Source organism: Rattus norvegicus, chromosome 8 (assembly GCF_036323735.1).
Source record: "Rattus norvegicus strain BN/NHsdMcwi chromosome 8, GRCr8, whole genome shotgun sequence".
NCBI classification, from domain to species: Eukaryota; Metazoa; Chordata; class Mammalia; order Rodentia; family Muridae; genus Rattus; species Rattus norvegicus.
Window position 1 is genome coordinate 61621699 of NC_086026.1, and position 24938 is coordinate 61646636.

At 40.9% G+C, this 24938-nt stretch overlaps 1 long non-coding RNA gene across 2 annotated transcripts in view; it reads left to right on the forward strand.

The window, feature by feature from the left end:
• LOC120094156 (uncharacterized) overlaps positions 1 to 20824 on the forward strand; it is a 29296-nt gene extending 8472 nt beyond the window's left edge. Inside the window, exons 2-4 of one of the 2 annotated variants that reach the window (XR_005488177.2) lie at positions 16146 to 16307; positions 18841 to 19219; positions 20416 to 20824. This is a non-coding gene — a long non-coding RNA (uncharacterized LOC120094156). The remainder of the gene's footprint in view (positions 1 to 16145; positions 16308 to 18840; positions 19220 to 20415) is intronic. The other variant, XR_005488178.2, reaches the window with a different exon arrangement.
• Positions 20825 to 24938: the final 4114 nt, after the last annotated feature.

Consider the following 24938-nt stretch of genomic DNA (forward strand, 5'->3'; position numbering starts at 1 on the left):
ACACGCATCCTCACTGTCATTTCTCTTTTCAATGTTTTATTATTTTCCACTGCATTAATCAACAGTTGTTAAATATTTTCTCATCGTATTTATTGTCTATCTTCTTTGAGGATAAACTATTTGGGAACAAGGAGGTCTGTATTCTTTTGTATACATGCCTTATGTTTCATGCCAGCTGGCATTGGTAAAGCTTCGTGCGTATTTGCAGAGTGATTGAACAAACAGTTGTCATTCACATCCTACTACTGGGTCAATGCCCTGCTATAATCTACGCTTTCAACTCAGACTTTTTCTGAGGTCTTCATATAAATAGATTAGCCTACCCTGGATCTTTTTTTTTCTTGTAAGTATTTTCCTTCTATCCAATACAACATTGAGTCAATTCCTGGGCCCCAGTCTTGTAAAGTGGGGGATGTGCCCTCTTACTTGCATTCTTGGAGACTCCCTGCTTTCTGTTTGCTAGCTGCTTTTCTAAAAATGACATAACTTACTTCATTATGGAAAAACAAGTCTCCGTTGTCTTTAATCCACTCCTGTCTTAAAGAACACTTAGACTGGTTTCATAATTTGTGAGTAGAGCTACAGTAAATATGAGTGTGCAAATGTCTCTTGTATGGTAACTTAAAATCCCTCTGGTATAGAGTCATGAGTAGTGTAACTGCATCATATGGTGGCTCATTTAATGTTCCGAGGACCCTCTCTAGTGATTTCCCATGGTGGCTACAGTAATTTGTGTTTGCACCGGCAATAGATAGCTACATGTTAAATGAATGTAAATAGATCTTGTCTCTCGCCTTGTACTACAACAACAACAACAACAACAGCAACAACAACATCAACAACAACACAATTAAAAGTAGATCTAAGAACTTATTGTAAAACCCTAGAGCTCTGAAACTACCAGAAGAAGACGTTTTACAGGCAAGAGTTGTCTCAAGGACTCTGATAGCTAAGGAAACAGTAGCAAGCATTGACAATGGGATTGCATAAAATTACAAAGCTTCTGCACAGCAGAAGGAATGACCAAGAGCCAGCCTACAGAATGGGAGTAAACTTTCTCAGTTATTCATCAGAAAGAGGGGTTGTATAAGCATATATAAAGAACTCAATAAACTGAGCATCCAAACTCCAACTATTCAGTCAGTTCATGGGGAAAAAACAACAAATAAGAAATCAACCTGAATGCACAGTTTTCAAAGGAGGGAGAACAAGTGACCCATAAACATTAATAAAAGTCCAACATTTTTATGCGCTAGGAAAATGAAGATCAACTCTACGTTGAGACTCCATCTGATCACACTCAGAATGGCTATTATTAGGCAAACTGAAAATAAAAAATGCCGGGAAGGATGCAGGGCAGGAAAAACTCCTGAATACTCCATGGTTTTCTACAGTGACCTAGAACAAGTCTCTCCTCTAAACCCCAAATTATGATCCGGAGATCAAAGGAAACCATAACACCTTCTTCACTGAGCACCTCAGGAAGACTGTCATTTATTTTAGAGAGTAACCATTTTATTTCATACAGTGAGGCTCAGTTCCAAGAACTGGCCTTATCCAGTTGGATATACATGTCTTGGGCATGCCAAATATATGCTGTAAGACTGAATTCCATACTCTGTTTGTTGCTAAGTCATAGAGTATAATAGAGCTTAACTTGGATAGAAAGGTACCGAGGCTTTTTTAAAAACATATATTCATTATAGGGGCAACAAAAAGGGAGAAGGGAATTCTGATAGCTCACTCATTCAGTCATTGTCAACACAAATGGTCATGACCATGCTGCCGCCTGTCACTTAACGAACGTGTTCCTGGGAATGTTAGTTGCATGATCTCACTTAGTTCTGTATAAATCCTAAAGGCAGGTCTCATCAGCAGGAATATCTAAATAAAAAAATCTGAGGTGCCCAGAAGTAAAGTAATTCAAAGCATGAAGCCATAGGCAGTGGAGAGAGACTTAAATTTGAGTCCTTAGCCTGGAGTTTTGGCTTAATCTTTCTCTATGGAGTAATTGCTGAGATCTTACAGCCTCTGAGCTCTTAAGAGCCCCACTGCTGAGGGATCCATCTGCCCACGGTGGTTTCCTGCCTCAGAATTCTCTTACCTTCTGAACTAAGTTCCTCACCATCTTGGGCCTATATATTAAGTATATATTCATGTTGACTTTCATTTTTCCATTTCCACATTCTTTCTCCTTCTTTTTGTGGAAGAACACTGTCGTATTTCAGGTGAAGGAAAGGAGGAGGACTAGTCTCCAGGAAAACCTACTGAGGTAGCTGGAGTCAGGCCATAGTCCTCCTTGTCAGATCTTTACTGTGTCTCTAGTAAGGATGCAAGTTATTTTGACCAGAAATACTCTGTTTTGAAGTTCGTTCAAAGCTTCATTTTAGGCTTACTTAACAAGGTGCAATTTTTCTTTCTCTCTCCTCTGAGATCAAATGACCCCTGTAATAGGTAGACATTGTAGTCACAAAATGAGCAGAAGCAGAGAAGATGAAAGGTCCACCTTGGAAGACAGCACGAGAGTCTCTCTCTTTTGGTGTTGCCATCTCACACTTGCTGACTTTGAAAGATTCTGACTGTCACCCTGCAGCAGTTTCCGTCCGACTCAGAAAAAGCCCCTGGGCTCTCGCTACCCAACTTGAGGTCATTAAAAATGCTTGAGTGAATTTCCTTGTTCCTGTCTGCTGACTAGAGATGTCACTAGACTGAAGGGAGAGAGAGAAACTTACGCAGGACTGATGTCCGGGTTAGACATCAAAAGGAAGCAGGGATGTCTCCGAGGCCAAACCTCAAGACTCCACAGTGATTTCAAGTGGCCATTAAGGCCCAATTGTTGTCATGTTTTAATGAAGCTTTTCTTTTGACTTTACTAATTGCCTGGAGAATATGTCTTTGTATATTTGCAGATTTATAGCATACGAGTGTAGCTTGGAGTGGTCCATACATCCCTAAATTAGTGAACTAAGCCAGATTCCTAATCCTTTAAGCTAGAACACTTTGCAAAGGTTTTTTTTTTTTTTTTTGTTGTTGTTGTTTTTTTTGTTTTTGTTTTTGTTTTTTTTTTTTTGGTTCTTTTTTTCCGGAGCTGGGGACTGAACCCAGGGCCTTGCGCTTCCTAGGCAAGCGCTCTACCACTGAGCTAAATCCCCAACCCCAAAGGTTTTGTTTTGTTTTGTACAATGAAAATTGAAAGAGAAATGACCGATTCTAGTGTTCTAAATCCTCAAAACATGTTACAACAAGACTCCCTTCCTTCGAGCCCCAACGACTGCAGCTCTTTCGCTTATACAGACAGGGCCACTAAAGTCAGGACAACAATATAGGATTGATTCCATTTTCTCTCCTGGACTCCACCAGCTTATACACTCTACTTGTTGAAGATAAGGGTGTGGGACTAAAAACATTTTTGATTTACTAAATGAAATTTAGTTAAAATATATACCCCAGTAACTTTCCCAATAACATATAGATTATACCATTAATTGCTGAAGGCCATGGATAGCTTGATTTAATAATAAACTAGGCATATTTGATTTTTTCTTTTGTGTGTGTGTGTGTGTGTGTGTGTTTGTGCACCCATGTGTGAAAAGGTGTAGAGTATGCACACATGTATTTGAGGGTGTGCATGCTCATACATAGAGGGAGGCCACAGGAAGACACTGGCTGTTCTGCCTTATTTCCTCAACAAAGGGTCTTTTACTAGAATTAAGCCAGCAGCCAGCAAGCCCCAACAATCCTGTCTTGTCTCCCGCTTCTTTATTCCACCAGTGTGTGTGTGTGTGTGTGTGTGCGTGCGTGTGCGCGTGTGTGCGTGTGTGTGTGTGTGTGTGTGCGTGCAGACATGCATGGACACACCTGTCTTTTTATGAGGGGTTGGACCTTGAATCTTCACGTTTGCACAGCAAACACTCTCACCCACAGAACTTTGTCTTCCACCAGACATATCAAATATATATTGTTATTTCTCGAGTTTCTTTCCCACCTCTTCATTAAGTCAATACTGGCTTTCCTTCTTGGTTATCTTGGAAGGTAGAGAAAGGCAGTTTGGACAATAAGAATTAGAATTTAGCCAACCTTTTCCCAAGTCTTCTTTGTACAGTAAAACTGAGGGAGCAAAATAGCTCAGTAAAATAAATTACAACCGCCAGCACCCCATTTTCTGGCTAAAATTGAAATGACTAACACATTTCAAAGAGATCTATTCCAAAGTAATAAAAATAAATCTTCTCTCTAAAGAATAAGAACATTAAGTTTTGCATGCTTGCTGGAACTCTGGATTGAGTTGATATGATCAGACCAGGAATCATAACTCAGAGGTTTTCAGGGCCAGGTCAGTAATAATAATTTAGGCTTGTAAGGATGGAGGTGAGTGTGGAGCTCTTGAGTACTCTAACTCTAGAAGACGCAACTGTCCTCTGCTCTTGTAAGTTGCTATCATTTGGAAATGCAGACCTGGCCTGTCAGCATGTTTATTTCTTTAAGAGAAACTGCAATCCAGGTATGTATGAGGAAGAGCCTCTGCCCTTGGTCTAGACGTTCCAAGGTGCAGTCTTACTTTATTTTAGACACTATCTCTGCATCTCAAATAGCTGTGGCCAGGAGAACAATTGTGCTAGGCTTTGGTTATGAGGCTCAGAAATGCAATTGTTCCCTTGGTAGCTGACGGAGAGGGACTAGCATGGGCACCCATTTGATAGCTTCTAGTGCAAGGCCATATTCACAACAGCATCTAACGCGAGTGCTGCTGAACATAATTAAATGGAATGTGCACCAACTAACCATTAATTGCTAATCTCTGATTAATACGTAGAATGGATTTTATAATGTGGAGCAGCATCCGGTGATCTGATCTGCATTACATTTCTTGGCAAAATCTCACCGTTATTTAATAACTACTCTTGGGTAGCAACGACCTTGATCTCATCACAGATATTGAAGACATGCTGATAAATTGCAGCCTTTGATTTAGCACTTTTGGGCTAAAAAATCTCTTGGTTGCAAAAGGTTAGACTTTTGTTTTGCTTTTGATTCCTTTGTGGTGGGACAGAACTGTTTTCGAAAATGCCTTCATTGAAGTCAAAACTCATGGATGTTCAATAAAATTCATTTGCATGTATTTCTTATTTACCTCCTCTACATTCTCTGAATACCTAACTAACACAGCCTTAATCAAGACTGAGCCCAAACATGTGGGGTACTGGCATGCAAATTTCCAAGGGTCTTTGCTGTCATTTTTGCCAATGAACTGTGTCCTTTGGTTTTCAGGTCCAGGCTGTGATTTAAATGCAATTCTGTCATTAATATACCCTGGTGACTCTAGACAAGTCTGAGAGCCTTTCCTAACTCATTGCAGTTTAACTATTTTTCCTTCTCCCTCCATGTTTCCAATGAATAGCTTACCCACACTTAACTTGAAGATACAGAATGTATGAGTGTGTGTGTCTGTGTACATATGATACATGTATCTAATTATGAATTTTTTTTAAAATGAAGAATTCACATTGTATTTACCTCTCAAAGCATTTTTAGCATATAAGAAGCATGCCACAAATGAACAAATTCCCAAACTTCTATTTCTGATTCTTAGCAAATTATGTTAATTAAATCTTCATAGCTTTAAAGCACATTTAACACTGCTTACCTCAGGAGTGGGTTTTTTCCAAAGTTTGCAAGACTTAAATTACTATGAGAAAGAAAACTGAGTTGTGTGACTGGTAGTTTGGTTCCCCACATGGGTTCCCCTCTACACAGCTACAACATACATGTACACCTTTATGTGCATACTTCTATTGTATCAGCAGTATTGATTCCATGAACATTTTCTGAAAGTTTGTGACATTAAATAAGACAAAAACAATGAAGCCAAAATCTATAGTTCTTAGACAGGGTTTCTCTATATAGTCCTGGTTATCAAAATACTCATGCTGTAGACCAGGCTGGCCTTGAACTCAGAGATTCACTAGCATCTGCCTTCTAGTGCTGGTATTAAAGGCACGTGCCACTACTGTTGGGCCCAAATTCATATTTCTAACCCAACTCATTGGTCTCTGTGACTAGTGATAGTCCCAAACTGTAGGAAGACAGTCCTCTCTTATGTACACCATGCTAGGAGCCTATTGTATCCTACTTGGGGACTGTCATGTGAGTACAGAATAGCTTAAGAATGTGGAGGAATGTGTTTTCTGTTTCTGGAATTTAAGGTAACCCCATTTTGGCATTGTGATCAAATTCCTGAACATAACCATAGTTACTTCAACCATCACTGAGAATATGCTTAAAGATTCCTCACCCAGTTATTCATCTCACTAGAAAACTAACAGGAACATTTGTGTTACAGCATTCACAGCACTCAAGGTACACACACACACATACACACACATACACACACATACACACAGACACACACAGACACACACACAGAGACACAGATACAGACACAGACACAGACACACACACACACACACACACACACACACACACACACACACACACACACACACACACCTTATTTCTAAGGAAGGAGCCTGAGAATAAAAGCAATTTGCCTGACATAACTTTTCATTACTAAGACTTCACTGGAGTTACAATGGTTTGACTTGTGGTCAAAGGAGGATTTATTTACATCATAAGTCTTTCCAAGGGAGTCTGAATTCAGAACCTGATTGTGGCTGCCTGTTTCTGTTAACCTGTTACCTGTGTTTATCACATTAAATACAATGAGAAGGGTCTGGATTTGCAATTCACATCTTCAGGGACTGTGTCTTTGCCAGGATCATTTACATTTACTGGTTGGAGGATATAGCCAACACCAAAACACCTGGAAGTAGGTGACGAAGCTTTGGCTTTAATGAGCACTAGCAATTCTGTATAGGTCGTTTGCCTACTCTATGGGGAATAATAATTTTAAAAATTCTTTTAATCAACATGTAATAACTATACATACTTGTATGTTACAGTTCATTTTTAGTGTGTAGTTTTGATGCATGTTAGTATAGCCATCATCTCAAATGTCTGTCATTTCTTTATGATGAGTACTTTCAAAATCCTATTTTGAAATACATAGCAAATAATTGTTAAATGTGATTACTGTGACACTACTACTCATTCCTTTTATTCATATTTTTCTGCCTTTTCTGTCAATTACCGACCTCTATGCCCTCCCCCTTCTTAGTTAACTGCAGCCACTCTCTCCTCTGCTTCTGTGAAATCAATTGCTTAGTTTCTGCATTTAAGTGAGAGTGTGGGGAGTTCACCTTTCTGTGCCTGACTTATTCCTCAATGATCCCACATTATTCATTCATCAGTAGGAAGGGATGCTCTGTTCATGACATGTAGCCACCGAACGTGCTGAAAGTAACAGATCAGCTTACCATCCTGGGAAAGCAACCACCTCCACCCTTACATCTCTCATCAGCTCTGGGCAGTTCCACCTAGGCTTTATTTACTTTGTCTCTGTGTGCCTATCAAGCTTTGGGAGGTATAGAATTTGTTTTAATTTTGGGCATAATTTTTTTTCTTGATGCAGCCACTGCAAAAAGATGAGGCCAGAGCAAGAAAAAAATTAATCAAGGGCAGAGTCTGGAACTCAGCTCTTTGAAGAGCTCAGGCTACACTTGAGGCCAAATGCCACCCCCTCCCAAACCATCCCCCACCGTGCCCCAGAACAGCTTAGTCTAAGTCCTCAGCACCACAGACAAGGCAGAGCCTTGGCTTTCTTTTCTAGTATGCTGTAAAAATGACTGTTGGGACTTACAGATGAATGGCCAATAAATGTCTCCTGGAAAATAGCAAACTCTGCTAAAATTTCCATTTAAACAAACATGTCTTCTATATTCTACAACAAAATGTGTTTCGACCATTCAATAGAACTTAGATTTCAGATATTAAAGGATAGAGTCCTTTACCTTAGAGGTCTTCTATCTTTAAAAATGACCTCACAGACCCAGAGAGCCTTTCATGTAAACATATTCTCAGTAGTCGCTGAGAACCTTGGTCTTAATGTGTTATTAATGGTCAATGTCAAGGACTCTGGCCATCGAGGGTGCCATTGTGACTTTGGTCACCAACATTATCTATTCCACAGTGAATCAGATTCCATTTAAATTTAGGCTATTTTCTCTGGGAAGGTAGGTGACTTTTTCCTGGGTCGTCTGGGGACATTAATTATCTAGCAAAAGTTAGCTACAGAAGTTAAAGCCTAATTGATTAAAAAAAGAGAGAAGCATTACTTTGAAATGCCAAAAGTCATGGTGATCAAGAGACTGTGACAGTCTCTTTTAAACATTTAAACTATGCCCTCTTTGTGTGCATCCATGTGGCTTCCCCACTCTCACATGCCTGATGCTTCCCTTTCACACCCCCCCCACTGGACTGCTTCTTCCTGAATTTACTCCATTTTTTTCAGACCTAATGTTTGCTATTACCCATAAAATACATACAGAATTCGCACCCTTTCTTTCTGTCAGTGGGCTCTCCTTACTGGCTAAGAATGATCAGATCTGTATTCAAATCCCAGCTTCACTTCTTACTAACCTACACGGTTGTCTTTTGTTTGAATTCGTTTTTAGATGTTGTAGTTCTTGGGTAAATATGAATATAATTTAAATATAATGACATTATGCTTCCAGCACCTCAGAAAATTATTTTTCTGGTACAAACTTTCAAAGCTGCTCTATGTTTCAGCTTCCTCACCCATAAAACACAATTAATATGAAGTATCTAATGACTATCACAAAGGTAAACTCGGATAAAAGATATGTTTGTCAGATAAGCTCTCGATAGCATTGCTTGAAAAGCATCCCTTGGTTTTTACTGAGTTTTAGAAGCTAATGCTCTCCTGACATTTGCTATTGTCTCCTCAGCTGCTGTTCTCAGCTCTCCTGTGACACTGATACCATACAGGTGGCTTTGGCACAGTGAAAAGAGCCCTGCATGAGGAGTCTGTGGTGCAGGATGGAGTGCAGGCAGGCCCTGTCACCTACTTGCTAGATTCTTGAGTCCTTAGCTTGACCTTTCTGAGCTTGTTAACTCAAGGCAGGGAGGTCATACCGACAGATGTCTTAATCCTTGCTGTGTCCTGTTCTAAAATCCTTGCATGCACCTAACTGTTCACTACCCTTTACAAACGCATTCTGAGGTGGATGCTGTTTTCCTACCGTGTGGATGGGGACACTGGGGCTCAGAAAAAAGATGTGCTTGCAATGGAGAGGTAGAATGGAAACCCAAGCTTGTGCCTGTGACCACCACTCACGGGTTGCTGTTCTCACAGGTGGCGTGTGGGGGGTACAGATACATCGTCTGCTGGGTGCTGGGGCTGGGGCATTGCTGTTTACTATGTCTCTTTCACATCCCCACGAGAGTGCACACTTCCTCACAGCCTATGGCATGCTTCGGGTTTTGGTTTCTACTCTTTTTCCTAGTACCAATTTGCAATTACAATTCAACACTTAATAAATTTCCCCATGACATAAATTCCTGCCTTTTAGTTCTTTCTCTCGAGGGCTTTCTTGCAGCCTGTTACTTGAGTGAGTGCTGGACAGTGATGTCTGAGTGTAGTCACCAACATTAACCATGACGCGACACTAATAATAACGGTAAAATCAAAGGCTGCTGTACACACACTCAGTAGCAGGCAGTGTGGATGGAGCTTCTCCTTTAGGAGTTGGCAATCCTGGGAATTGGAAGACATAGGAGCAGAAAATGCATTACAGACTGCACTTAACCTGTCTTATAGCAGCTGGGGAAATTGAGCACTGGGGTAATTGTGTAACTGTCTTAATGGCACAGGACTAACGAGAAGTCCTGATCTGAAATGCTGCTGTATTCAAGAGCCCCCACCGTCTCCAGAGAGATCACAACCAGCATTTCTTAACCTCCCTCTAACTTGTTGTTTAATGATAATAGTTCACTGCCAAAAATACCTTGGAAGTGTGTTGTTTAGTTTGTGGTAAAATCTGTCATTTTAGTCATCTTCTGTGTACTGTTTAAGTTTACTAAGACACGGTTACAGCTATCAGCATTATCTGTCTTCAGAACCTTTCCATAGTTCACACTAAAATTCTACACTCTTTTGACATTAACTTCCCATTCCCCCTTCATCCCACAATGTAAATATGCTTTCTCCCAAGACACGAACAAGGCCGTCTGGACTCTTGAGGACTGTCTGACTGAGAACTTGGTCACAGAGGCCCCTGTGAATTCTGCACCAGTCTAGCTGCTGATATCTGACTCACTGTGGTTTGGGGCCTTGAAGCGTGTCTTACCCTTTCACTTCCTATCTGATGGCAGCAGCCCGGGGCAGAGAGGGCTCTGGGGACAGGTGGCTTATCCTACCTGAACTAGGCTTTCAAGATTTCTCCTGTCAGTTTTCTCTGTTGCCGCAGCGCCCCTGTGGCGAGGGCCCAGAATTTATGAGTCATCGGCCTTATTTACTTCAGAGAGACTTATAATGGCAAAAGGAAATGGCCGAATTTATTTATTTGACATGGATCTACTGACTGTCAGGGTGAGGACGGAGAATCCTTTATCCTCTAGGCAGGAAACATCCCCGTCTCCACAGTGGACGGAACTGAGATGAAGCACTCGGGCTGTAAATTCTAGGCTTCATCCATTTGTATACACAGGGATCACCCAGAAGTCAACCGGCAGCCCTGGACCTCTGTTCTTTACTGCCCCTTCCCAGAAATCCCTCTGACCGTAGATAGTGGGAAACTGTTCATCTGTTTCATCCAGTTCATGAAACAAACACAGATTTCTGGCCAGCCCCCACAGATGTTTAATGCTGCGTTCTACCTATGCTCTCCGCTCAGTGCTGCTCACCCTTGACCCGCACATCCCTCTTCCTACTCGTTCGCCACATTGTCTCCCTTTACAAACACTGTAAATTCTATGTTTTTCTGTCTAGCTTTACTGAGTAACTTCTTTGATTTCCCTACGTGCCTTATGCTACTATGAAGCCTTCCTTGATAAACAAAAAGGAGTTGATAATGGCTTTATAAACTTCTGTGTTGGTCTTTATTGATGTACAAGTCTAATCTCACCTCATTTAAAATGTCTTTGCTGAGTGGCAGTCCGTGACTAAGAGCACCTTAGAGGTTCCAGCTTCTCCTTAGAGACCTCAGCTTCTCCTTGGAACACACACAGAGAATCAGAGTGGAAATCAAGGGACAAACATGGTGACTTCTAGAAGCAGAGACAGATGTTGCTTAGTTTGGAATTAAGAGCAAATTGGTTTTGTTTTAAGTATTCTTTTCCTATGGTTTATAAATGGGATCCAAATCAGACAACAGTTGCATGCCATGGAGATATCTATCTATCTATCTATCTATCTATCTATCTATCTATCTATCTATCCTCTCTTTTATTTTTGAGGTTTTAAAGAGAGACTGAGATCAATCACACATAATTTCTTGAATCTAATTTTTGCTGATTTCATATTTGAATGCTTTCTTCTTTTTATTATTTTAACTTCCTTATTTTGTGTGTATGTGTACATATGGTCATCATGTCTGTGTGCATGTATACTCTCATGTTGTACACAAGTGTGTGTGTGTGTGTGTGTGTGGTGTGGTGTGTGACTGTGCATGCACATGTGTGTGGAGGTTGAAGGACTGGTTGGGACTCTTTTGAGATAAATAGTAGTTCTCTACTGTATACACTGAGACACAGTCTCCCGGTTGAACCCAGAGCTCACTAATGCAGGCTTGCACCCCTTGCTCCAGGGACCTTGTCCTTGCATTTCAAGTACTGGAATTATAGGTAAGCTGTTATGCTCACCTGAAATTTCCATGGGTATACAGGATTTAAACTCCTGTCCTTAGACGCCTAAGAGGCAAGCACTTTAACCATTGAGTCATCTCACCAGTTCCCATTTTTTGTCATTTTCTTAGGCATGCATCTCTCTCAAGCATTCTATATAAAATGGTCCTGAAGTAGGAAGTGTCTGGTTCCTAGGGATGTCAAAGAAGAGCAAGTTTAAGTCATTTGATCAACTCTTCCAGGAAAGAGACTAGCATAGCTCCAGTCAGACATGTAGTCTTCAACAGCCCTTGCACTTTGTACTCCAGAAGAACAATCAGAACAAAACTGTAATTTCCATCAGTAACTCATATACAGGTTCTTCCTTACTATTGACTCAGAAATTCAACTCTTGTTTCTATGTATCCTCTGTTTGCAATGGATGGACCATGTTCTTTTTATGGTGCATAATATTACCCATGAAGGCAGTCATTTTACATGCAAATGAAGTAGAGGGATCTGGGAGAGACTATTTGCATATTCATGGGAGTGGGGAAAAGGAGCTGGTCTCAGAGTCAACAAGCAGGTGAGTACTGCCTTTTCACCTGTGTTCCCTTTGCCTCAGAAAACAGGCAGGCAGCTTGATGACTATAGGAGTCTTAGTTAAATCATCTCTGAATTTTTAAAATTGCTCTCTAAAATATAGCTTGCAAGTCTAAAATGCTCAGCCAAATTAGTGTATAATGGGTACTGTAACAAGAGTGCTTTTAAAGTTCTCCAACTAATCTGATTTTTTTGCTGTTTTAAAAATGAATATATAGGGGGTTGGGGACTTAGCTCAGTGGTAGAGCCTAGAAGCGCAAGGCCCTGGGTTTGGTCCCCAGCTCCAAAAAAAGAAAAGAAAAAAAACGAATATATATATATATATATATATATATATATATATATATATATAATTTGATACAGTTGCAAAACAAACAATGAGAAATAAAAACAAATGAAAAGTATTCTCCACAAGAGCACAGGAGACACGGGGTAGGAAGGAAAGAGATGAGAGATTCATCTAATTACATAATTTGTCTTTGAAGTTATGTGAGTATTTTATAAAATCACACAACAAAGCCAAATAAAAATATTTAAATCTCCAAAGTGAAGAAGAAAATATAGTAAATCTAAGAGGTTCCTGATTTTGTGACAGTGGTTTTAGTGGTGGTGGCTTAGAAGTGATATAGAGGACTTTCCTGATTGGCCAGTGGCTCTCAGTATTGGTTTAGGAAACCAGATTAACTGCCTTCTGCAGGTACATTGTCTTTAAAATATGACCCCAGGGCAATTGTGCTCAGCTCCATCAAGTTGGGTTAACAAAAGAAAACAGAGCATGCGTGCCTTCTTTAATGGACTTACCCTGAGCTATTGGATATTGCCTCAGCTCATGAAGACACATGGCCACAGGAGGAGGGAAAGAGGTTGAATCTCAGAGACGGATGGACTATGTCTGCTGCCAGGGGGTAGAATACAATGCAATCATTTCTTCTAATTTAATAAATACCACTTATTAAGGTACTTGTAGGATTTAAACTTCTTAGATGATGAAAGCCACATGAAGCAAAATTAGATGACAGAGATAGACTTTAAGAAGACATTTAGCAGCTCCGTTGACTCACATTGGAGTAAACAGTCAGACAAAAGTGTTCAGTTCTTCTTAAAAGAAGCACTAGATGTTCTGGCTAGTGTTGTTATGTCAACTTGTCACAAGCTGTCGTCATCTAAGAAGAGAAACCTGGATTGAGAAAATGCCTCCATTAGATCAGGCTGTAGGCAAGCATTTTCTGAATTATGGATAGATGGGAGTCAACTCAGCCCAATGTGGGTGGCGCCATCCCTAGGCTGATGGCCTGGGGTCTATAAAAAAGCAGGCTGAGCAAGCCATGAGGAGTAAGCCAGTAAGCACTCTCTTCCTCTGTAGCCTGTACATCAGCTCCTGGCTCTAGGTTCCTACTCTGCTTGAGTTCCTATCCTGACTTCCTTCTTCGATGAACAGTGATGTGAACGTGTAAACAAACTAGCTAAATCCTTTTCGCCCCATGCTTTGGTCATGGCATTTCATCACAGCAGTAATAACCCTAACTAGGACACTAAGTCAGATTATCTGGTCATACATAATCATTGTTTTGCTTTAAGCCATGGAATAACAGAACTAGGCCCCTGGGAACAGTGTAATCCTAGCTACTTAGGAGATTGAGTCTGGAGGAACACAAGTTCAAAGTTTGCGTGGGCCACAGAACAAGGTCATGGTTAGCCTAGGCAATTTAGTGACCATCTTACCCTCATGTCATAAAGAAAGGGCTGGGCTTTAGTTCTGAGGAACAAGAGTTGCTGAGCATATGTAAGGCCCTATTTTCATTTACCAGGACAGCAAACAAACAAACAAAACCTTCTCTTTATGTAATTGGGATGCATAGTTCTGTACTATTTCAAGCTCCATTGTTAGTCTTTTTTACTATTATATATTTTGTTACAAAGGGGTTTTTTTCACACATCTAGTTACAAAGTTTGTTCTTTTTCTTTGGCAGACACATTGTATGTGAAGATACAGCATGTATTATATAATAAGTTGGTATTGTGAACTATAAGGTTTCTATGTTTCTATTTGAGGGGGTCTATTAGATTCTTCATGTGCACTGATCATTTAATGTCACAAATAATCTAATCAAATGGGTACATTTACCTTCTCTGAACAGATGGGGAAAGTGGGACTTTTAGAGGATAAATGGTTTGCTAATACCCACTACCTGAGGACTGGGAACTGTTAGATTCAAATAGAAGTGTGTCTCACTTCAAAACTTGATTTTAAATTGTCCTTTTAAGTTACTGAGTTTACCTATTGTTTGTAAAAGACAGAAATAGGGAGAAGGCACACGTGGTGGAGAGAAAGGGAAGATTTTCTATAACTAAATAGAGGCAGGATTAGAGCAGTAGACAGCAAAGCAAAAGGCAAGAGTCATTTCCATACTTCATTGTCTCTGAGAAAAAGAACAGCTCTTTGGTCTACAATGATATTCTGAGCTATGGCAGACATGTGACTGAATGAAGACCCCAGGGGGGTAGAAAATTAGATCTACTTTGAAGTCCTTGTTTTGATGACCACTGGCCAAATCTGCTCAAGATAGTATTAGATTTGTCTTTTTGTTGATGTCCACTATCCTTGTTCTACTTGAGGAGAAATGAATATTCATAACGGAGCATGGGAAATCCAGGCGAAGCCATTCGAGCAATGTGTGGAAGGTTTGCGGATACAGCTCAAGTGGGAAAATGCTTGCCTGCTGTGCCTGAATCCTAGTCTGATCCCTAGGAGCATACAAGATCCAGGTTCCTAACCCCTGCACTCAGGAAGTAAAGGCAGGAGGATCAAGAACTTCAAGGATTGAACTCACAAGGAGTTCAAGGTCATCCTGGGATACTAAAGGCTCTGCCTCAAACACAAGTCCAAAGGAATGAGGGTGGGTGAAGGCCCTGACAATCTTCTGCTCTCTAGGGTCATGTCTCCCCCTTATGGAGGGTATTGGAACTACAATAAATTCTGAAGGTCACTTAGACTAATGACTGCATCTGCTTTAAAACCATTCTGCTAATTATAGGAAACAAGAAGAAATATCGCCACCAACACCACACTCATGGTTTATCTATTCTTATTGTTGTGAATTACTTTAAGATCTATTGATTTCTTACCACAGCCAAAATACACTGTTTCCCCACATTGATTGGAAAGCATCAATACTGTTCCACTTAAGGTTTGTTGCACACACTTCCCATATTGCTTTAGTTGCTGGTATGTATTTAATCAGAAACCAAACTTACATACGTGTTGCTGACACCGATATGAGGGGAGAGGGATGTAGAAGGAGAAATAAATTGGAGAAATTTCAAAAACTTTTCTCCAGACACAGACCATTCACACACAATTCACTTGCTGAAACTCTAATATTATCGATTACACTTTTCATTTATATTATATGCACCAATCTTTGTAGCTTTTGTGAATCACTTTCTTCTAATCCCTGGTAAAAGGGTTGGATTAACATATCACCATCTCTTGGCTTAGATACAGATACAAGGGTTTATGTGTCTCAGAATCATCAATGGGCTTTTGGGTATAAGCTGTTGTCGGAAACACCACACAGGATTGCTATCATGCTAGTTTTAAATAATAACATTGAAAATAAATTGAGTGCCTTAGAAAGACTTTGTAATCTGCAACTTGGAAAGGGAAAATGAAGAATCAAATTGGAGTAGGTTTAAAAGTAATTTATTAGGCAATTTCGGCAGGGAAACTAGCAGTTGAAAATATTCCAAGCATCCTAAGTTTGGCAAGGACTTTAAATACGTATTGTTCTTTGAAAATCCAGGTTCTATTTTCCAGGTGGATAACAGTGGATTCTGTTATTTGGAAGTTCTCTCTAAAACTTGTGTAGAAACTTAAATGACATCGTAACTGTTGACGTTCAAGGAGACCCTCAGAGGCCACAGGGTCAAGAGGATACGCTTGTGACAGGACTGCTGTGAAGAGGGTGAGTGCTTGAGAGCAATCTGAATTCTACCTATTCTGGGTTTTCTCTGTTTGCTCATTACTCTTCTGCTATGCTATGCTGTCCCATGGAAATCCTAGTCAGATTTTAGACAGCTATCTGCCATAGAAGGCAGAACAGCTAGGAGAGCCTGGGCAAAATAATTCAGTTGTAGTCTCAAAGTCCAAGAATTCAGTGGACAACCAAAGTGTTTCAAGAGTCCAAACCAGAAGCTCTGATACTCGAGGGCAGATGAATATCCCAGTTCTCGCAGGGAGAGAAAGTTGTTTACTTCGTCTCAATCTTTTATCTTGCTTGGCTGCAAGGGATTGGATATGTCCACCGGTCTTGGTAAGGGGGAGGCTTAACTGAGACTATCAATTCAAATACTAATCTATTCCAGAAACACCCCAAGAGACACATAATAAAGGAATGTTTTGCCAGTTATCCAGGTGTCTTCTAACCCAGACACCACGACACACATAAAGCTGACTTATTACATATTTTTCATTTTGACAAATGGAGAAAATATTTAATAAAGATGAGAACACGCGTGTATCTGAAGATAGCAAGCAGTGCAGTGTCATCTATTGGGGCTTGGTTAGTTTCTGAATTCCTTTATGTCCATTATTTCTTTGGTTGCTAACAGCAATTCCAATAGGTCTTCTACTGATCTTACTGTATTTCTTGCAAAAGAGAAGAGTAATCTTGGAGGGGTTCCTTTGCCTAACACCAGTGATTCCCTTTAGACATGTGATTTCTGTAACCCTAAAAGAAGAAACAATTGCCACACCAGTAGTTTTCCTTCTAATTACATCCTTCGAATCTCATCATGGTTTCATTGTGCTGGACACCAACCAGGGAGACAGTACAAGATTCGTGACTGATTTAACCATCAGCATCTTGTGTGGTCCCGAACCTCAAAGGCCTTACACAGAGACCCAGGGCCTCTGGAAAGCCAGTGCTTATTCTATTTTGAGTAGCTACTTTTTAAACAATGACAAGGAAACAGTGACACCTTCAAGCTAAATGTGAAAATAATAATTTTACATTTTTATGCATTTCATACAGTTTTGACTTTAGCATTTGATTCTGAGATACGTATGTTCACTCTGTCAGTTTAGTGAAGAGTGCTGTCTATACAAATGAAGGCAACCTTTCCTCTTGCCTAATGTGAAGCTTTTATGTTATATTTCTTAATTATTTTTATTAAAAATCATGACCTGGTATGATTGGAAACATAGCCATGTTGACACAGCGCTTGTCTAGAATGCGTAAGGTCTTGGGTTTCGTCCCCAACACTACATAAAAAGAGAGTGATCATTAGTGGCAGGAATCCTGGGACTGAAGAGGTAGAGGCAGGAAAATCAGAAGCTCAACCTCATTATTGGCTACATAGTGCATTCAAGGCCACTCTGAACTCACAAGGTTAAGACCTCATTTGGTGAAAAGGGGATCTACTAACACCCACTCCAGGGGCATTGGTGAGGAATAAATGATTATGCACGTGAAGGACTTTGAGAGGTACCTCATTCACAACAGGAACTCAATAAAAATGGGTGTAGAACAAACATTTTCTAAGTTTTCTTAAGGAATGACATATTAAAGAACCACTGAACTCCATTAAGAATATTAATAGAAAATCAATTTCAACATCTTGTTTGTAGCAATATACCTATATAACACAATGGCACATTATACTTCTCAAAGAAAAGATGATATTTAACTCTTTCTTTTTTTTTTTTTGGAGCTGGGGACCGAACCCAGGGCCTTGCGCTTGCTAGGCAAGCGCCCTACCACTGAGCTAAATCCCCAACCCGATATTTAACTCTTAATGGTAAGAAAATTAGCTTAGGAGGCAGAAGGAGTCTTTGCTGTGTTTAATAATGCCTCTTTGGTGTTGAGCAAGTTGTAAGAATTCTCTAGAATTCAGTATTTTCATCAATAAAATATGACAATTGTCCCTTTGTTAGCTTTGTCTCCACATAGCCATGAAAACACGCTTATGTGTAAACTTGAAGGAAATTCTTTTTATTCCATTACCATATTATGATAAAATGATATGAACATTATACATTATATATACATTCCAATATAAAGATACAGCCTCACTTCCTGGCTACCAGTTCAAGGCAATAGAGTCTCAGACGCAAGAGAGTAATGTCTGGTTGGGACCTGTGTTAAGGTAAACAAGGCCGGTTATTTTGTACCCACTGTTTTTCTCTTTGGAAGCCTCCTGCTGTGACAATCACTTCCATCGGATCTGCTGCATTTGAAAGTGCTCTTGGATGCTGTCTGCACAGGCTCTGGTCGTTTGGCCTTTCTGTGGCAGTTTCTGACACTCCAATTCTCTGAACGCACTTGTGCTCCCGAGACATCCAGCTCGATCTTTCAGTCTCAGATGCGATGGTCTAGATTGAATTAGGTTTGGTTCTCCCATCACTAATTAGATGGTGCAGCAGGCCTGCCTTGGGGCATAGAGACATTGATTCAGCTTCGGTAATAAGTCTAATAAAGTGCTTTCACCGTGTTCCAGGAGACCAACACACTAAGAATGGCTCTGAAATGTAAAGCTGAAAGAAATATGGGAACGGGGCAATCAACGTACAGACATGGAAAACAAGAACTTTTCGTACTTTGAAGGATCTGCCTCCATTTCCCCAACTCTGGCCTGGAAAGGGACCTTGACAGGGCAGGCGATGATCCATCAGGCTCTGCAGCAGACTGGAATGGCATTACCCCAGTGTCTGAGTCTATCCTATACGTCTAAATCCTGGCAGTGCTGCCTCTGCTTCCCGTGCTCAACGGCTTCCTAACAAATGTTCACGATCCTCATTACTATGAAATACAGCTTTTATCCATAATTGAATATCACTCATTTGCCGAATATTGTCTCCATGCAAAGAACGTCCATGGTAGGTGACAAGCAGATATAGAGAAATGAAAGAAAAATTAATGGAGTGCTATAAAGTTCTCCACATAAACTTGTATTTTATATGGCACTATATATTTGGCAGGGCATTTTCATACCTCAGTTCAGGGACCTGGAACAATAGGCCAAAGAAAACTATTAGGGAAAGACAAGGTGCAGATTCAGAGCGTCTCAGAGTTGAAAGGACTCTAAATTTCATCAGTTCTTGGATCTTTCACATAGGGAACTTTTTCTGCATGCCTAACTGGTCATTTACCAGTTCCTACGCATTGAATGCAGGGACATGTCTAAGGCTACAAGGTGGCACGCCCATGACCTAATGGCTTCGCCTGACTGGACCTACTTTGTTATGCTTAGTTCTGACCTTCCTCTTGCTACTCCCCCCATCTACCCATTTGTGTTCAGTGATAGGGATTCCAGTGTTCTCGGCATGGAGGGCAGCTACTCCTGAGTTGAAGGATGGACGGGTAATATGTTTCCACTACGCAAATCTCCTCTGTGCTAAGTAGTCCAGCTCCTCCACTAAGCAAGGACCATGCTGGATCTTGGGTCGCAACTCCTTCCAATGGGGGCTTAAAACCAGCATTAGTTTCCTGCTACAGTGCTTTGTGTGCTTCCTGTGTCGTCACAACCTTGGAGTTGGCTGTCCATGCCACCTGTCAGTCCCCTAGTGTATATGAATGATAAGGGTTGAGATGCTTTGCTCTACTCTGTTGGATGTCTTAAAAGTATAGTGGTGAAAACTACAAAAATCTTGCCAGTGTGGTTCCAGGATTCAGTGCTATTGTTGACCTTGCACTGTGAATTCTGTGTTCAGTACTTGTGTTTAAACCTCCTGGTGTTGCTTATTTTTACTCAGTTATGCCAAGGTGCCTTGCTGTGAGTTTAGGATTAGACTAAGCAGCTTTCACATGAACTATTTACTGCTCAGTCTTGCTGCTTCTCATTTGCGTCCTTAACGTTCCCCACGAGAGCCCGCAGGTCTCACTGTTGAACATCGTTCTTATCTTTGGGGTAGTTCTGAAGTTGTATTTTACTATTCGTCATGTTTCACAGCTTGCATCCTCTTAAGTATGTCTCTAAGACGCTGGTAATAGTCAGAGTAAGCAGAGTTTGGGGTACAATTTGATAATGTATTCTTAGATTTAAAGGACCCCCTTACGATCCCAACCCCCACAGCTCTCCAAGTCCCGGGAACTGCAGAAGAAAAGCATCCAGTCACATCCCCAACTCACAGAGATTCCATGCACCTGACCTCAAGTCCAGACACCCGGTGGTTCCAAGAAGACACAAAAGATGAAGTAGTTTCAGCTTACTTACTCGTTCTGTCACCAACAAAACTCCCTTCCCCCTTCCCTATCCTTAGCCACCAAACACCCAGCTTGAAGCACGTGATCTGCACTTTCTACCTCTGCTCATGGTGTTGGTGAGGCCTGGACCCTGACCACAGCAGAGCTGGGTCTCGATGTGCCACCTTTAAGGTTAAATAAAGTCTGCTCTTCCCCCCCCCCTTCTCTCTCTGTCTCTACCACCCTCTCAACTCCCTCCCCATGCCCTGAATAAACTATTCTATACTATTAAAAAAAAAGTCTGCTTTATCTGTCAAGGTCATCTGAATTTTTCACGATTTCTTTCTACAAAGTTAATTCTTACATCTATAAACTCCCTTTGTAAAAGAATATTCAACTTGAAAATATTTTCTGGATAACAGCATCGACTGGCATCCATCTTGTCATTACACTATGAATATAAATAAAATAAGATAAATAAGGTTGTCTTACCCTCCCAGTTTGTAAAACAAGGTGCTGAGCCTTGAACCCAGGGCTTCGTATATGCTAGGCAGTGACTTTTATTGACCGAGGTGCTTTCCTCGGCAGACCCATTTGTTTTGTTCCCCTACGTGGCTTAATTTCTCAGGATCCCGTGTCACCCAGACTGATGAGTTTGGACCCAATATGTAGATAAGGATGGCCTTGCGTTTCTGCTTCTTCTGTCTTTACCTCTTGGTGCTGAGACTACATACATGTGTCACCAAGCCTGTTTATGTTGTATGGGCGATTGGACCCTGGTCTCATGCAGAATTTCAGGCCAGCACTCTACCCACTGAGCCACACCCTCAGCCCACCTTGCTGCCCTGGAGAGAAGCTCACTGTCCAAGATCACGCAAGGACATCTCCTGCCAGGGCTTCACTCCCTCGGTTAGACTAATTAGGCGAGCATTGTCCACGCCTGTGAGCCCGGGGCGAGAGTCTGCTTTGCCATCTAATTAGTGATGAAAGAACCACAGCTAATTCAATCCGGTCTGTCATTCTCTAGACTGAGGAATTAGCCCAGACGCTGCGAGAACGCAAGCTTTGTCTTGGCATTATGAGAAGGGACAGCTGATGCTGCAAGAATTTTATTCTGTCCTGAGGAGCTTGTTGAGTCAGAGCAGAACAACCGCCTAAAATGTGCACATGGGAAGGAGAAAAACAAACTGATCAGATGCAAAACAGCAATATCTCAGACTGAGGACATACACAGTACTAAATAAGCAAACAAACAAACAAAACTAAAACAAGCAAACACACAAACACCAACAATGTGGACTTCTGTGAATGGGCTGATACTTTAGAGTTGATCTAATGCCAACTTATAAATCTCTTTTATAAGTTCTAGAATGCCAGCTTACAGTCAAGTTCAAGATCCAAAGCGAACAGAAACATTTTTAAACTTTTGTGTAAGGAAGCTACGAATAACATACTTTAAAAATATGATCTATTAAAATAATTGAGTATCTTTTCAATGTTCAGTATGACCTTGTGTGTTCCACAGGCCCCCTTTTTTTTGCCAACGTAGCACATTTACTTAATTTACTGACATCATCTTGTCCTTTTCTTGAGTTCTAACATTCTATGAGAAGACCAGACAGTAAATACTTATTAGATGGCCTTTATGAAACAGGGTTTAAAACAAGCAAGCACAAACTTTCGTGTTAGTATGGAGAAACAAAATCAAAGCAATACATCAATGAATAAAATAATTTTGCTTACTGATAAATGTCACAGAGGAAATGAAATGTGGTAGGTTGAAATTTGACCTCCATTTTTTATGCCGCACAAAATTCAAAAGATCTCAGTGTAAGACTGCAAACTTTGAAACAACCAGAGAAGAACACAGTGTAGATATGTCAAGATCTAGGTGTGGGCTGTGGCTTTTGGAGCAAGGAAATAGTAGCAAGGACTGACAAGAAGTGTGAGGAAAGAAAGAAGCTCACGGTCAGAGACAGTATCGTCACGCACATTACACACTCACGTGCAAATGTCATAACGATATCTCTTGTTTTGTAGAATTAAAACAGTTTAAAGGCAAAACAACAAAATAAACATAAAAGGCTAAGTAACAAAAACGGGAGCAATAGTAAACCCCTGGGTTGTGGGAGCCTGATCTTCCTATTGGAGTCACAAGAAGTCATGGCTGTCAGTTCTGGGGGAAGCATCTGCCTTGCATAGAAAAAAGACTAAGCAGAACGAAAGGTTCTGTTGTGCCTATTCTTTTTCTGTCCCTGTGGATATGTGTGTGTGTGTGTGTGTGTGTGTGTGTGTGTGTGTGTGTGTGTGTGTGTGTGTAACATGTATGCAACACCAGAGGACATTGGCATCCTTGAAGCTGGAGTAGAGGTGACTGTGGCTGCCCCTGTGTGGGTGCTGAAATTGAACTGGAATCCTGTGCATGAGCAGCAAGTGCTTTTAACCAGGAGCCGTCTCTCCACCCCTCAGACGTCTATCCCCTCTCATATTCAATGACTACCATAGCCCGTGCACTTGCTTTGAGAAGTTTAGTCACATTATTTGTGAATTCTCTTGTTCAGACTTTGTGGACGGAATTCCTGATGGAAGGTCTCCTTTCGAACTCTTGCTTTTAGCTGGGGAGGTAGCTCCATGTGTGAAAACTTACTAAGTAGGCAGAAGGACTCATTCCCAGCATAAGTGTAAAACAGCCAGGCTTGCACAAGGGTGCAGCATTAACTGAGCAGAGGCAGGCAGACCCTAAGGACTTACTGTTCAGAGAGCCTTGCTGAAACAGTGAGCTTCAAGTTCAGTAAGAGAATCTGTCTCCAAAAATAATTCGGAGAGCACTAGAGAGAGACACGGGTGTCCTCCTTTAGTCTCTGCGCTCATGCACACAGGCCTAGGGACTTGACACACACACACACACACACACACACACACACACACACACACACATGCACACGCACACATACACCTTTCTCCTTCAGATAAGTGCACCCAACACTTGGTCCTCTAATTCAGTGGTTCTCAGCCTTCCTGACGCCGTGACCCTTTAATAAAGTTCCTCATGTTGTGGTGATTCGCCCAACCATAAAATTATTTTTGTTGCTACTTCGTAACTGTAATTTTGCAACTGCTATGAATCATAATGTGAATATCTGATATGCCGAATATCTGATATGTGACCCCCAAAGGGGGTCGCAACCCGCAGGTTGAGAACCATGGCTCTAATTGGACCCCAAGAGCTTTTACTCTGTGCTCTCAGACGTGCTTCCTCCTTCTGGTGCTGGCTTGTCAGTTACTGAGTGTTAACATTGACAGCAAGCCTTCTGAAGGCTGAAACGGATTTGTCCAGCTGGCTGACACTCAGTGTCCTTTGTGACGCTGCTGTGCACTTGGCTGCTAGACGCCCTAGTGATGAGGCAGTGAATTCTTCAGGCCGAGTCTGCCTGTCCTGTGGCTGAGTTGTGTGCTGGGCATTTTAAACAAAGATCTCCTGATGGTATCAACCACCAAGAACGATTTCTTGTGACTATGCTTTTTTTTTTTTTGCTGTATTTGAAGTCATGTTACATTTTTCAATTTAAATGTAATTCAGTTCCATTTAAAATTGCTTAGGGCAACTAACTACTCTTATGGACAATATTAAATTCAGGCACCACTGTAGAACAAAACCTTTATGTTTTCAGTTCATTCCTGGTGGGTATTTTGCTCTATTTTTGCCAATAAAGACTTAATAAAAAAATCACATTACAAAAAACCCTTAAGTTTATTTAATATTCATTTCATATTAATGTTTCATTTTCTCTATCATTTGTTGTATCTATCCCCCAAGGAGCCCCACCAGACTTTTAATTATCCATGATTTTCTAGAAAAATCAACCGGTTTGAAAAGAAAATTTTAAGACTGGTTTATAACTTAGAAACCTGACATTCATATTTAGATGCTATCTATGGTTTGGGCAAGGAAAGAGAGTCCCCCTGTTTCTCCCTGAAAGATCTTCTAGCCAAGGAAGCTGTTTAATAAAGTTTCACATACACCTTTTCTTGTTAAAATGTAAATTCTCTTAGGAATAGATGATATCAGATTTTTTTTTTCGCTCAAGGAAAAAAACAAATGAATAGCCTGTAAGGCTCTGTGCTCCGGAGGAAGGAGGTAAGGATTGAGAAGAAAAGCTGCAGAGCAAAGTAGAACACATTAAAGAGAGAGCTGGGGCCATGACTCCGTCCATTTTACAGAGTCTTTAGGTGGTTGATCTCCCCAGCCGGGGCCTCAGGTTCAGGACAAGATGCTCTGTCCATCCTGGTCCCACCCTGGACAGTTTTCAGATCTTGCTTTCCCAGGTGCTTAATAATCTCCTGGCTGTGCAGAATAAACGGGGAGGAAATCAATCCCCTTTCTACTTCAGAATTCAGAGTGAGATTATTCTC